This window comes from Pyrus communis, chromosome 15 (genome assembly GCF_041283825.1).
Source record: "Pyrus communis isolate YQ-2024b chromosome 15, ASM4128382v1, whole genome shotgun sequence".
Taxonomy (NCBI): Eukaryota; Viridiplantae; Streptophyta; class Magnoliopsida; order Rosales; family Rosaceae; genus Pyrus; species Pyrus communis.
This window is the reverse complement of record NC_142579.1, coordinates 41,678,619-41,694,227: the sequence shown is the minus strand read 5'-3', so window position 1 is coordinate 41,694,227 and position 15,609 is coordinate 41,678,619. Positions and strand designations below refer to the sequence as shown.

Below are 15,609 nucleotides of genomic sequence, written 5' to 3'. Positions count from 1 at the left end.
TATAGTGTAGTTTTGTGTTTTATACAACTCCAGGTTTTTTAGCTGGATACAGGTGACATAATGGATGTTTGTTAAAATTATCAACATCAAAAATATGCATATAATAAGGAATGGTAGCATACCTTGTAATTTTTGGAAGTGAGAGAGATGTAGAATGTCAATAGTGACATAAATTTATTGTCAGAGATTTTAAAAACTACAGGAAAAGTTGTAATCACATGATACTGTAATTAAATGAGAGAAATCCATAGTGTGTGGAGAAGGAAAAAAAATATGTACACAGCAAGTTCGTAGAAAGACCTATCGGTTAAAAATGGGAAATAACCAAAAAAAGAAAATTATCAATGGGAAATTAGGACAAAATCTTGATCAGGCAACGTAAGGAGTTGGGTTTTAGAGGAGCCATCGTTGTTCAACATTGGTTTAAAGGTGTTTCAACGCAGAAAAAAATGTAGAGGGATATAAATGTAACAGAAAAGTAACCAAAGTAAGTAGCATTATTTATAATGAACTGAAAATGTGAAACATGTTGTAGAAAGCGATGCAAGTGAATCATGTTTTTTTTTTTTAATTGTAAAAATAGTAACAAATGATGTTCAGAGATGGATCAGATATGCCTTATTTAGTGTCTCTGTGGTATACAGAGATATGAATCAGTGAGTTGTTTGTGCTTTGATTTTTTGCGGCATCACCGTCATGCCCATGTTTTCTCTTCAGATGAACTGACTGTTATCAATATATAAACAAACAATTTCTTCTTTTCACCTATTGTAAATAGATGATAAACTACCTAGTTATTCATTTTAAGGATTTAAGATGGACATCCAAAAGTATGAATCTAGATGTTTTAATCATAGATATATTTCGCGATATCCTTTGATTGAGGAGAAGAAGATAATATGAATTGTACAATTGTTTAACCTATCTAACCAATAATAAGAATGTTGGATATATAGATTTAACAATTTTGGTTACAACATCTTTGATAATACCTTTGGATGTCCAACTAAATCCATTTATGAGTAAGGAAGTAGTTAATCGTGACCAGGTGAAAAGCGGACATTGCAGATATATATCAGTAATAACCAGTTCCTCGGAAGAGAAGGGTTAGCAAAAACTTAATTTAAGCGGCAAACATACATGAAAAAAGCAATAAATTATAATTTTTTAAATAAACTATTGATTGTTATGGGAATGTACCTCCATATGAAACAAAGTAGGTGATCAACTGTGCAAGTAAGCGAGATTCAACAGGCTGACTACCTAGTAAGGAGAAAAAAAGAGATTAGCATTCACATGTTTTTAAGTAAATGTAGTATTTTTATACACATATTTTATAAATTTAAATCCAGACGGTTACATAATCAAAGAGAGAGTATACCAAATGTCGACAATGTAGATTTATTGTTCAAGCAAGAATTGAATAATTTAAAAACATAACATTTTCGTTGCATAATATCATTAATAAAGAAATTTATTGAATAATTGAATAAGAAATACAAAAATGCTTTAAGAAAATGGGAAAAATCCAAAGAGAGTAAATCAATGTGGAGACAAAATGGAAGAAAATTTAAACAGTGTTTCTATGCAGATATGAACACTCTTAACACATTATAAAGCTGAAATAATTAGAATCTATAATGTGAGCAAAGTTAAAAAAAAAAGATGTATTAAAACATACCTAAGTTTAATGTTTGTTTTGTACATTATCTTTGGCCTGCTCACATAATTCATTGTGTATAGACAAAGCGTAGGTAAGCATAACAATTAACAATTTGACTGTAAATTTTGAAGGACATCTTTAAAGACTATATTTGCAGTATAATTTTTAACATCATTTTCTCCATGAGATATCAAAATTTTGAGACCTTTTGATGTTACGCTAGATAATGCAATGTATAGCTGACCATGGGTAAAAACTGGCTCAGGAAAATATAATCCTACTTATCTCAAAGATTGTCTTTGACTTTTGTTGATAGTCATTGCAAAACATGGTCTAATTGGGAATTGACTTCTTTTAAAAACAAAAGGCCACTTATTCTCAATTGCTGCAAGAGTGATCCTTGGTATGAAAACTTTGTAACCAACATTGTTTCCAGTAAGTATTTTAGCCTCAATAATTTTATTAAATAATTGAGTAATAACTAATCTAGTTCCATTACATAAACCCAAAGTTTGATTCAGATTTCGTAATAGCACAATTGGCATTCCTATTTTCAAAGTCAAGTTATGTGCAGGTAGACCATTGAAGTCTAATTTATTCAAAAATTCAATAGGATATGATGCTTCTAAATTTTCAACATTCCCATTGGAAGAACACAACGAATCATAGCTTAGAAACACATGTTGTTCTCCCGGTAACAATTCAATTATATAATTGTTTAAATCTGTAACAGTTGTGTTTCGAAGTGTTATAATAGCACGTTCTCTTAAATAATCAAAATTGGTAAAAGAAGTTTCAAAATTGGGATAAGTCACCAAAAAAATGGAAGAAATTGGATTTTCAGAAGAATGAACTATTAAATATGTCGGTATTTTAATCAAAGATGTGTCTTTATCATTCAAATTATTTTCATCTGTTATATCACTAATTTTTCCATCACCTATTTGTAAAATCCAATCTGCAAAATCACTAATGTTTTGTTTTTCTTCAGCGCTAATTCCACTTTTTGATAATCTCATGTTTTCTTTCAACTGAAAAATTTTAAAATGGGACCATAAATAAGAAGTATTTAAAGAAGCATTTATTATATCTTCTTTGGTTCCTCCAGGTATAACAGGTAATATTTGTCGAAAATCACTACCTAATAAAAGAGGTTTGCCACCAAGGGGAATCTTATTCTCTGAACCATGTAAATGTGATAAAATATCAGAAAGTGAAAGCAATGTTTATGATTCATAGGCGCTTCATCCCATATAATTAAATATGTATTCTCAATTAATGTAGCAAGATGTGTTTTCTTTTTTATTGCACAAATTGAAGAATCATTAATAACTAAAGGTATTTTAAATCTAGAATGAGCTGTTCGACTACCTGGTAATAATAACGATGCTATTCCTAATGATGCAACTGCTAAAACAATTTTTCCTTCATATCTGAGTCTACATATGATAGTGTCCCATAAAAAAGTTTTTTCAATGCCTCCATGACCATAGACAAAAAATAGACCTTTTTCTTTTTTATTCACAGTTTCTATAACACAATCATAGATACATTTTTGATCTTGATTGAGTTGTAATTTCAAAATATTATGTTTTTTTAACAATTCTTCACAATCATAATTTAACTCTTCTCTTAAAAGTTTATTTTTTATTTCTAACATTTTATTTGCATCAGGCATTAGTAAATAATATTTTTCTAAAGAAGTTGATGCATTATTGAAAAGCAATTCTAATTCAAATAGCACACAATTTTTTAATTCATCTTGTGGTACAACCATTTATGGAATTGCAAAAGTTTTTCGCAAATTGTATAAAATGTCATCAAACATATTTTGCCAATAATTTTCAGAAAGAATTTGAGGATTTGCTACATCACAAAATAAAATAATTGTCAAATAGCACACAATTTTTTAATTCATCTTGTGGTACAACCATATATGGAATTGCAAAAGTTTTTCGCAAATTGTATAAAATGTCATCAACCTCTCCAAAAGGCTGTCCAAATTTGATGAAATCAAGCATATCATCAAGCTTCATTTTAAATATTCTAGAAATTATATCAGGTCTATCCTCAGGTTTGTAACCCGGTTTTTTTTCAAACTCTCTTATAATTTGTGGCCACTTTACATTATAGGTAAATGTTATAAACAAATCAAGATGACCATACTCTCTACAAATAGCCATAGCATCTTGATAATTATTGATCATATATCTAGGACTTCCTGTATACGAAGCAGGTAACACAGTTTTTTGTCCAAAATTGTTTGCATCATTATCACCTCTTGATATTGCATCATAAATCCCCTTGTAAATTTCACTCCTCAAATTTTTTTGACTTTGTCTAATGTAATCTAACTTGTCTTCCTCAACTGTTGCATACGAATTAACCAAATATTGTTGAAAAAGTCTACCTCTTTTTAACAGCGTAGTTAAACATGGTTCTCTTTCCTAAATTTGATAAGCTATATAAGCTCTCATAGGCACCCTTTGTCTTTTTGTTTTCGGCCCTTTATAATTTTGATTCCACTTTAAATCCGGCCTATACCCGTCTTCACCATACAGAAAAAGATTAGGATATTGAAGGGCCATAAATTTTGGATTCAATTTTGTAACACTCTTTAATCCCTCGCTTTTACATTCTATAATGATGTCTCTATTAGAGTCAGACAAACCTATATCACCAACTATTAAACCACCTATCTCATCACTCGTTGGTTCATCATATTGTTTCCCATCATTTGGTTGCCTACCTAATAAAGTCATTCTTAAATTCATAAGACCATGAGTTTCAAATTTATCTCTTGCTGTTCGAAAAAGTTTGACTAACTCATTCAATTCATCAAACATTTTAATCAACTCTTGAACAATTCTTTCATCAAGCCTTCCATTTTTTCCATCAAAATTAAAAGCTTTGAGATGATTTTGAACTTCATTATATGTATCATAAACATATAATTGAGCAAATTTTGGAGACTCATTGCCAATAGGTAAAAGAGATCCCATTAAATGACAAACTTGACCACTAATTTTAAAAATGTAAGGACTTGATCCATCATTAATTGAGTTATCAACTTTTGCTCTCATAGAAGTAAATGAAAACATAGAGTTGTAAGCTCTAATATTTTCTCGAAAAGATAAACTTGTTTTACCTCCATTTGGATCAAGCAAGCAATCTAAAAAAGTTGGCGTTGGTTTTGGAGGTTCAAAATTTAATTTTTCCTTCTTGACAACAAAGAGTGAAAACAGGTTCAATTTTTTTCCAACTTTGTTTGAGAGATTCTTTCAACCAAAAATATGCACCACAATGTACACACCTATAATTTTGATCACCCAAGTCCACATAATCTTTCACAACACCTACACAAAAAAAAAAAAAAAAAAAAAAAAAGAAGAAGAAGAAGAAAAAGAAATAAAAACAAAAGGAAAAGATTAGCAACAACTCGTGATCAAACAAATACTAAACATAAACATGAAATAACCGAATTTGAAACGTACCAGTCCTATTTTTTTCGAAAATGCTTAACCCTTATGAGAACACGACCTTGAGCACACGATGCTCTGTTTTCAATGTTATCTGACAAATTAACAATGTTTTTGCCTTTTTGATCACGTGTGTACACTTGTTTTTTAAGCAAGAGAGGATTCAATATTTCATCACTGTTAACAGGTGCCTTGCTAGATGAACAACGATTCTCAACCAACAAATTTTGCAAAAGAGTTGCATTAACCGCATACGGAACAACATTTTCAAAGTCTTGTACACAATTCATTCTACACATTTTTTTGGACCGACTGTCAAAATCTAAAACCGCATTACAATCCGTGTCATCAATATTTTGCTTTCGTTTTATACCATCTGTTCTCCCATCATTTATAATTTTTTCAGCCATAGTGAAAAATTAATAATCACAACTGATTATGAACCACCGGATTGCAAAACATATTTGAAAAAAAAAAAAAACAATAACAAAAAAAAAACAGTCAACAAAACAGTTAAACTAAAAGAAACAGAACAAAATATTGCAATTATAAATGTAGACAACCAACCATATTACCACATTTATACAACTAAAAAGACAAAAATGAAAACAACCAACCTCTTTGAAAGATCACTGGTTCCAAGCTTTCAATGTTTGATTACTCTAACAGCAACCAAATTAATCTGAAACAAAAACAGACCCCATTAATTAAATCAACCTAAAACAGAAAACCAATACAAATTTACAGAGACAGAGAAGCCTACATTTACCCAATTGATAACCAAGACTGTAGATTATAATTATTTCTTTTACTCTGCTTTCTCTTCCTCATAACTTTCAGGAGGAAACCGTATCTTTTATAAGAAGTCAAATTTTAACCTTAGAATATGTGTGTGCACACGTATTTATCAATACTTAAATATATATTTATATATAAAGAGAGAGAAAGACAGAAAAAAAGACTAACACAGAACATAGTTGGGAAATTTTATTTAAAATCAGATGTTTTCACCACATCCACTTTTGCCCATAACGTTTTATGATCAATTCCATTAGAGCAAATGTCTCTCCTCTCATAGTTATAAGAATTAAACGATAACTTTCTACATACGTAATTTAACACACCGTTAAAAATTAAAAACCTCATCAAAACACTAATCCAATTGCCTACACATATAAACACCTTATAAATTAATCATCGTCTTGACAATTATAAAAAAAACCAACTACATGATTAACAAAAGTTAAGCCTAAAAAGAAACACGGGACATACTGATCTATTATAAATTGCCACTTACATCAGAAACAAATGTTAATTTATTCAAAATCAATCATGGAAAAAAAATATATAAAAAAAGAAGAAAATAGACAATAAGCACGAATAAATTTTTTTTACATTATTAATCCATATTGCAAATCACAGGTCACAAATTGAAACCAAATGATATCATCCAACAATACCTTTTGTATTCTGTCTTTATATTGATTGCCAACAAAATTGTCTTTTTTTTTCCTTTTTTTTTCTTTCTCAACCCTGTGCATTTCAAAAGTAGAACCACCAAGCCCTGTAATGAACCAAAATATTGTTCATAGCAAATTCCAAAAATTTAATTAGATTTAACCAATACAGTCCTAAACCCATTTAATCTGAAAAATATAAAGAGAATCTTGTACATTACAAAATCAAATCTAATCATATAATCTGAAACATTTTATTCATACCTTTTTTATTTTGTCTTTATACCAATCACCAACAGCCTTTATATATTTTTAGTCAGTCTGTGAAGGTGAATTTTATCAAAAACCTGCAATCATAAAAGAAAAAAAAAATTAATATAAAGATAGAAAGAAAATTGCAGCCTTGAATATTTATAACACGAAGAGAATGATCACACAGAGATAAGATTGATCAACAAAGATACATTTGTCTACTGAAATCCAATAAAATACATCTAGAAAACCTGTTTAGTTTTGACACTTCTTTGATCAACAGACTTTAAAAATGAATTCAAATGAACTAAACGAAAAAGAATAACAAAAGTTCATGTAAAAAAAAAAAAGAATTTAAACATATTAGACCATGCACCATGTTCAAGCAACAAAAATTTACAAAAAACATCATAGTAACCTTAAACAAAAAGAAAAACTAAAACAAAACCACAATCGATAACCCCAAAAAATGAAAATAAAATAAATAAATTTAAATTGGAAGACAATTCAGTTGCGTTCCTTTGGTGCTTAACATGGAACAACAATGGCCTCCGGCCGAAAAGAGCAGATTTCATACAAAAATACTAATAAATTTGAAGGAACCCAGAAACAAAAATCGCAGGACAACTTAACTATTTAGCTTTACTTCTTAGGTCAGTTCATAAACCTACTGATTACCCTAACTATGTATCACAGCACCCATAAACCGTGATTAAAAAGCACAACCTAAAACCCATGAAAGCCTTTTTTATTTCAAAATTTTTGACAAACCCATATCAACATTTTCCATTTTTTCCTCTAGTTTGAAAACTGAAACCCATACCTCTCTCCCAACAGGCACCGACTGCTCTCAGAGTTTAAAACACTAAAACCCATAAGAACCCATCACCCAATCTATCTAAACACAACAGAAGAAAACCCACTGAAACCCGGACTTCTCCACAGGGAGCAACTCCTCTCAGAGTTCGAAACACTAAAATCCATAAGAACCCATCACTCAATCTCTCAAAACACAACAGAAGAAAACCCATTTCACAAACTAACACAAAATCTACAAAGGAAGATAAAAATGGAAAGAAAATCACGTACCACAGAGTTGTCCAGAGAATGAAGCAGCTGTGAAGCGAGAAAAGCGGGGTTGAGAAGACCAAAACACAAAACCGTGCGAAAGGGAAGCAGACAATGGAGAACAAAAGGAAAAACAAACCGAGAGCGACAGAGAAGAGGGAACGAGGCAAGGAAAGAAAATGGAAACGAAGCAAGATAAACCCCAAAAAGAACACAACACAATGACCAACACGTGGCACAGTCAATTCCCCCTTCTTCCTGCAGGAACCACCAAAACCAATCATAAATCATAAAAAAAAAACCTATGGGGCAAATCCGTCAACCAGAAAAATGGCCAACGGGTGAGACAAACGGTAAGAAAAGAGAAAAGCAGGGGCATTTCTATAAGCAGAAGAGTTAGTCGACTGTACAAAGAAGGCAACAGCAGGCAAAACAGAGGAAAATTCGAGGGGCAAAATCGTCCGCTCACTGGTCATCCACAGTACCCACTTCACTGAGTTTTAGTATACAGAGATGTGCGCGCTTTATCTAGTATTAGGGAAAGTAAGAAATGACTTTATGACATGGGTTTTTGGGTTTACAGTTACAACACATTTAAACCGTAGGGTTTGTTACTTTCACCAGCCCATTGGGTTTGCTACATTTTCCTTGTTGATGAAGTGCATGAACAAATCGCAAAAATGAAGAAACATAAACAAATAATCATAGCTTACATGAGAGGAAAAGGAGATTAAACAAATCATCTTCCGAGGATTAATTTGACAAAACTCGGTTTTTTACACTTAAGAAGTCATTCTCTTGCACACAAACCAAACACACATATCATATTCAAAACAAATAAACTTCAAGGAAAAGGCAGCCGAACCTCATCGACACATGAACTTTCCATGTATTCTAATTCCACCCAACATTACACTAATTTCACCTGATGTAAGTTTTTCTAATCAAACAAATTTACCGAAGTTTTATTGACACATTAGTCTTCCATCCAAATATAGAGCCAAATAGTGTGACTTACACAGAGGAGGAAAAGTAAAACCAGTGAGTCGGCACCACTATGTCCAAGTGGTGAACGTATTCGATAAGCGGTGGTTGCTGCATCGTCCAATTTGCAAGTGCCTAGCCAATGTCAAGGGAAATCGAAGACATGCCCACCTACACCATTTTTCCCCATTTGATACTACTGGAGCATTCTGCCAACCGACCCGAACTTGTACCTCAACTGCTGATTTCCTCTCTAAACTATGGAAGAAGATTCTCTCCGGATCCATTTTGTTAGGATCCTATGAATCCCCACAAATATTATCAGATAATATTTGTGTTTAATTTTAAATAAAAAAAATTAAATAATTTCTGAACGCACGATACACGATGAATGACTATGATATGAGAATTCCTAGAATTCGCACAAAGTGGATCAGGATGGGATCCAATTCCCTAAACTATTACAAAAGGATCTATTAAACTAGTCTCTACAAGTCATTACTGCGGTGTGAAGTAATGGTATAGAAAATGCATGTATCATAGTACGAAACAAAGCAAACGGAAGTAGGCGCCAAATAATACAAGCCTAAATGCTTTATTTCTGATGTCACTGGGAATCATCCAACAAAAGATGCGATAAGCTCAAAAGGAGCTTAAGAGAGTCAGAGACTATCAGCAGTTTTCTTCGTATGTATCTATATATCATTCACCAAACTTGAATACGGAAAATAGACGTATACATACTAAAGCATAAATGAATACTGAGCAACAACATTTTACGGAATATGAAAGATCCTCAAGAGTTACAACATAATGTAGCAACGTTTATCGTTATACTAAAATATAACATGATTTAGCGTGCGCAACCAATTGCAACCAATTGAATCCTAATTTGTTTCTATACATCACTAGCTGAACCGAACTCTTGTAGATTTTTCTTCACGTAGTTTTTAAAGTGATAGAATCAAATAAAAACTAATGAAAAATGCTTGAAAACTTTGAGTTTTAACAATAAGAACAAAATAAAGGGTAAAGTGAATAGTATCAGGATTGACTTTTTAGTGTAAAAATGTGATTTTTCGTTAAAATGAATAATACCAAGAATTTTTCGTTAAAATTCCTTATAATCAATTATATAACTGCATTGCAGGTAATCATTGAGTATAAGTTAATTGAGAGCTGCAATTTTAATTATTAAGTAACGAATCGAAGTTAGTACCTCTCCGTGAAGCCAAATCGGAATCCGCCTTCTCCATGTAAGCTAATTGAAATTGGCACGATATGCAAGCATAGACCAAAATGCAAGAAAAATAAAACAGAAAGAACGAGAGCGCACACATTTTTTTTTCACAGATTCTTTCCTTGTATCCCTCGGTCAGCCTAGATCCATAATTTCATCAGACTTATATACTTGTATTATATGGAAATTCATCTTCACCGTCCACCGTAATCATCACAACCGGGTCAACTACCAAATCCGATCCAGTGGACAATACCGGGTAATCGACTGAAAGCAACAGTTACCGATAAAACGATATGAGAAAATCAGTCAACAAACATAGCCAGGTAAGAACAAGCAGCGTAGGGATAAATTTAAGCGGATTGATCACATACCTTGACGGATTGATGAGAAATGAACCACCAGATTTACATTGTTATGAAAACTTGGCGGTTCCAAGTCCGTAGATATCCCGACAAGGGAATATGAACCAGGGGAGAGAGATAGGGAGAGAAATATGACGTTTACGTCAACCTTTGTATGGTAATTTTTTTGGTACTAGATTTGAGACATGCCACCTAAACCACAAATTATGTAAATTGAGCTTCCCTCCAGATAAGTTACATAGACAAATTGAATAGGTATTTCGGTTCTTTTATTGCAAACTCAAGCTGAATGAAAATTTCAAAAGTAATGAAATAAAATATTGAAAAGATAAGAAGAATGACAATGTGCCCAAACCACGTCACCCAATCTTGCACAAATTTCACCTAGTCATACAACTTTACTGAAGTTTTCTCGGTAGATTAATCTTCCATCTGGATATAGAACCAAATAGTGTGATTAATATAGAGGAGGAAATGTAAAGCCAGGGAGTTGGCATCACTTTGTGGTGGACGTATTGGATAAGTGGTGGGTGTCTTTACGCAAACCAACAACACAACACAACTATTGGAAATTTTTCACAAGCAATAGCATCCGTGGGTTAACATGTTAATTGCAAAAAGAGAGAGAGATTGATGAGGATCGAATCTTCACCAGAGTTCAAAAGCATAATTCCTGTCGTTAGGGTAAAACATCATCTATTACAGCAAAATGACTTTAATCATCCATAATCTATAAATTTTAGTGTAAATTATCTCATCGTTTATAAAAATAAAAAAATAAAAAAAAAAATTATCAATTTACAAAATAATTAAAGTTAACTTATCAATTTACGAAATAATTCAAGTACGGGCTCAAAACAAATCGGATCTAGTCGAATTCGAACCACCAACCTCCCAAAGTTCTTTAATTAGTGTGGGCGCCCCAACCAATGAGCTTATGGATTCATATCAACGGAAATCGCAGACTTCATTTAATCCATCCCTAAAAAATGAGCTGGCTCAAAATTCATTTAATCCATTCAAATAAATAATAAATAATTGTAATGAATAGTAATTGGATAAATGCATCTCTATCACTAAAACAAAATAGCCTTGTCCATTTTATTAAAAAATTATTAGTTTTTTTTTATAATAAAATAAAAAAATTATTTTAAATTTCTGACATTTATTTTATTTATCAAACAATATTATTAATTTCTGACTTTTTTTTTTTTCGTCAAAAAATTTGGACTGTTGATCTGAAAATCTAACGGTCCAGATTGTATCACGTCACTAGCCGTTGGGTTTGAATTTCAAATTTTTTTTTACCATTGGAAATCCAACAGCCCAAAAAACTAGCCGTCAGAAATCCAACGACCGAGGTTTAGCCACGTGGCCCACGTCTCGCGCCCTTTTAGTGCGCCTGTGGCGTGGGCCCAGCACATGTCACCTTGTCGGGGACGCGTAGCCATGCGCACGTGTTTCCCACACGCCTGATGCAAAAACAAAAAAAAAAATTGTGTTGCCCTCTGACGTCATGCTGGCGTTAGCATGACGCCAGATAGGCCGGTTCCTACCTCAACCCATTTTGGGTCAGCCTACAAACTAGCTTGAACTTTGGGCTTGCCTATTTTTAAGGGTTGAGGGGTTTTTTTGGGTGCCAACCTAAAAGATATGGCTGGAGTTGCTCTTAGGTCGTCTTGATGGGCTATACCAAATTTTTTGGAAGCATTGCAATAAAAGGGCAATTTGCCATTTATTTTGGGTGATCGGCTCACTATTTAAACTCATCTAGTTGTGATAAATATGGTGGTGAGTATTAGCACCACTTTAGTATGATGAGCAAAAATATTTCCATTTATATTCAAAGTCCGACATTTCTGATAAGTCTTTTTTTATTTTAATTCCAATTTTTTGTTTTTAATAAAATTAGGTTCTCATCCATTTTTCTTCTATTTTATTAAATAAAATCTTATTTCTTTGTAATTTATTATAAAGGAGCGCATCTAGAGATGGAGTTAGCGAGCCAGCAAGAAAGTCCTGCGTACCAGCAATAGTACCAGTTTCAACAATACATTTCTTGTATAGCCCAGGCAATGACAACCTTTGTCATTCGCTTCCCCGATCTTCCGAGTGACTTTCAGTTGCCATCCATCGAACCACTGCAATATTCGTAGTTAGTTTAGGATTTCTTGTATACATTTGTACAAATATTTTTTTAATCGAATTAAATACTTTTTTTTAGTACTGATTTTTTTTAGATTAATACATTTTCAAAAATAAAATAAAATAAACTGATTGTTGAAATATTTTTGTTGAGCAAAATAATATAAATATTTTATTTATGAAAACCCAACGAAATAATGGCGTCATGAGTTTGGTCCGTCGGGCCAACTTGGTCAACGCACTTTATTCAACAAAATATTATCATTGAGTGAGCACTATTTGCACAACAAATATTAAAAAGTCGTCGAACAAAATTTGCAGCGACATTTGCAGCGACACCCTTTGTGGGACCAAATTTCCTTGACAACTTTTTGTTAGCAAAATCTTAAGTGATGAATGTGACATTCCACATCGCCCAGGGGAGTGATCCTTAAACGAATATTCTCATCCTTACCTAGCACGAGACCTTTTGGGAGCTTACCAGCTTCGGGTTCTATGGGAACTCCGAAGTTAAGTGAGTAGCGCACTAGAGCACTCCTAGGATGGGTGACCCATTAGGAAGTTCTTGTGTGAGTTCCCAGAAACAAAATCGTGAGGGCGTGGTCGGGGTCCAAAGGGGACAATATCGTGTTACGGTGGTGGAGCGGGCCCGTGAAGTGGTCCTGGGCGTGATCGGTGTGGTCGGGGCCCAAAACGGACAATATCGTGCTACGGTGGTGGAGCGGGCTCGGGAAGTGGTCCCGCCTGGGCTGAGATGTGACAATTTGGTATCAGAGCCTAACCCTGGCCGCGTGTGTGCCGACAAGGACATTGGGCCCCTAAAGGGGGTGGATCGTGACATCCCACATCGCCCAGGGGTGTGATCCTTATATGTATATTCTCATCTCTACCTAGCACGAGGTCTTTTGGGAGCTCACTGGGCTAGAGCAATCCCATGATGAGTGACCCACTAGGAAGTTCCTCGTGAGTTCCCAAAAACAAAATCGTGAGGGAATGGTAAGCCCAAAACGGACAATATTGTGCTACGGTGGTGGAGCGGGCCCTGGAAGTGGTCCCCTCGGGCCGGGATGTGACAATTTGGTATCAGAGCCTAACCCTGGCCGCGTGTGTGCCGACGAGGACGTCGGGCCCGTAAGGGGGGTGGATTGTGACATCTCACATCGCCCAGGGGAGTGATCCTCAAATGTATATTTTCATCCCTACCTAGCACGAGACCTTTTGGGAGCTCACTGACTTCGGGTTCCATGGGAACTTCAAAGTTAAGCGAGTAGCGCACGAGAGCACTCCCAGGATGGGTGACCTATTGAGAAGTTCTCGTTCTGGGAACTCACACGAGAACTAGAACATTCAACGTTCAAGGAATTATATTTAGGAAATAAACATTAATTAACGGGACAAGTCATAAATAATATTTTTTTTACTACAAGTTATGAAATTAGTTTGATTCAAACTTTATGACTTTATAAAGATTTTATTGTAAATTCAAAGGAGTGCAACAGTTGAAAAAAGAAATTTTAACTTAATGACTATATAGAGGTTTTGTTGCAAATTCAAAGAAGTGCAACGACTTAAAAATAATTCAAAATTGGGGGCTGTTTGCCGTGTAGGGAATCTATTCATTAATTTTTGTGGTGTTGTGTGGCTGGCAGCAATTAAAGTGAAGAAATTGTGTTTTGACAAGGATCCGACTTCTCTGCCCTCCCAATTTTCATGTACTCTTATCTCCTTCTATTTTATACGGTCACGGTTAAGCCACGTTAATATTTTATATTGATTTTTTTTATAGAGATAATGAGACAAAAAGTAATAGTGATATAAAATATTAATGTGACTTAACCATGATCGCACAAATAAGAGTGAATAGAAGTGTATGAGAATTGGATGAATAGAGAAACTAGGTCCTTGAAGGAAAGCGAGTTTTGACAAGGACTTAAAAGTGGGGTGGATTTTACGTTTGAAAACCCGTGGCTTCTAGTCATATCACCAGTTGTATTTTCCTAACGATTGACAAAAATTTATATGGATATTGTTGATGGGAACCTTAGTTGTTTATTATGACCATAATATGTGAATCACATTTGATTCAAAGAAAGAAAATAGTTACCACATCAAGGATTCGTGACTAATACTATTTACAGGTAAGATTTGTGGAATTTGATGACTTACGTGACGATGTAACAATGTAACATTTGAAATATGGAAAAGCTGATAGGTGCAGGTGATAAGATCGGTCGAAGACTTTTATGATTTTGTTTTTGAACTTTTAAGTTGGATTTTAAGGTTGCATCTTAATTTTTTTTTTATAATATTAAAACAGATTGTTTAGTATGGGAAGTTTTACGGCCACATGTGATTTACATCACACGATTTATCTTGTCTACGTGTTAATCTTAAAAATTCGTCGCACATCAAGAGACATAATATATGAGAAATGTTAAGGAAGGGAGAGAATTATGCTCTATATTATATAAGAAATGTTAAGGAGATTCTTTTAACATGATATTTGATATAATTCTTTATTGTCTTACAATTTAACGTTAATTTCTAGCCAAATATTATAGAACATTGTGTAAAAATAAGAGATTAGAAAGTTCAAATAGAATCACATTTTTACGAAAATATCCTTAACATTTCTCATATTATATCGTACACAAACAAGAAAGTACTATTGGATAAGTTTAAATAATAAAGTTAAAGCCACGTAGCAAGTCCTGGAAGGAAAATCACACATTTCACTAATCAGCTTGATGCACCTTAATTCAACATTTGACTAATGACTTTTTTTGTTATTGTTTTATACAAATGAGTTTATAATAATAAAAATACCAAATTATATTGTCAGACAACGTGGAATATGCAGGTTTATTTGTTAATTATTTGAGGGGCTCTTTCAGGACGATCCAATGGAAATTGAAACAAAGGTGTTGATTAAGTTGGAGTCTCTAGCTAATGACGG

General features: G+C 33.4%; 1 pseudogene across 1 annotated transcript; it reads right to left on the bottom strand.

Moving 5' to 3' along the window:
* Positions 1-3,534: 3,534 nt before the first annotated feature.
* LOC137717203 (uncharacterized) lies at positions 3,535-8,246 on the bottom strand (annotated as a pseudogene). Its single transcript, XR_011065764.2, has 5 exons — positions 7,941-8,246; positions 6,864-6,946; positions 6,603-6,706; positions 5,760-5,824; positions 3,535-5,019 (listed from the first exon to the last, which is right to left on the bottom strand). The product of XR_011065764.2 is annotated as an uncharacterized LOC137717203 (transcript).
* Positions 8,247-15,609: the final 7,363 nt, after the last annotated feature.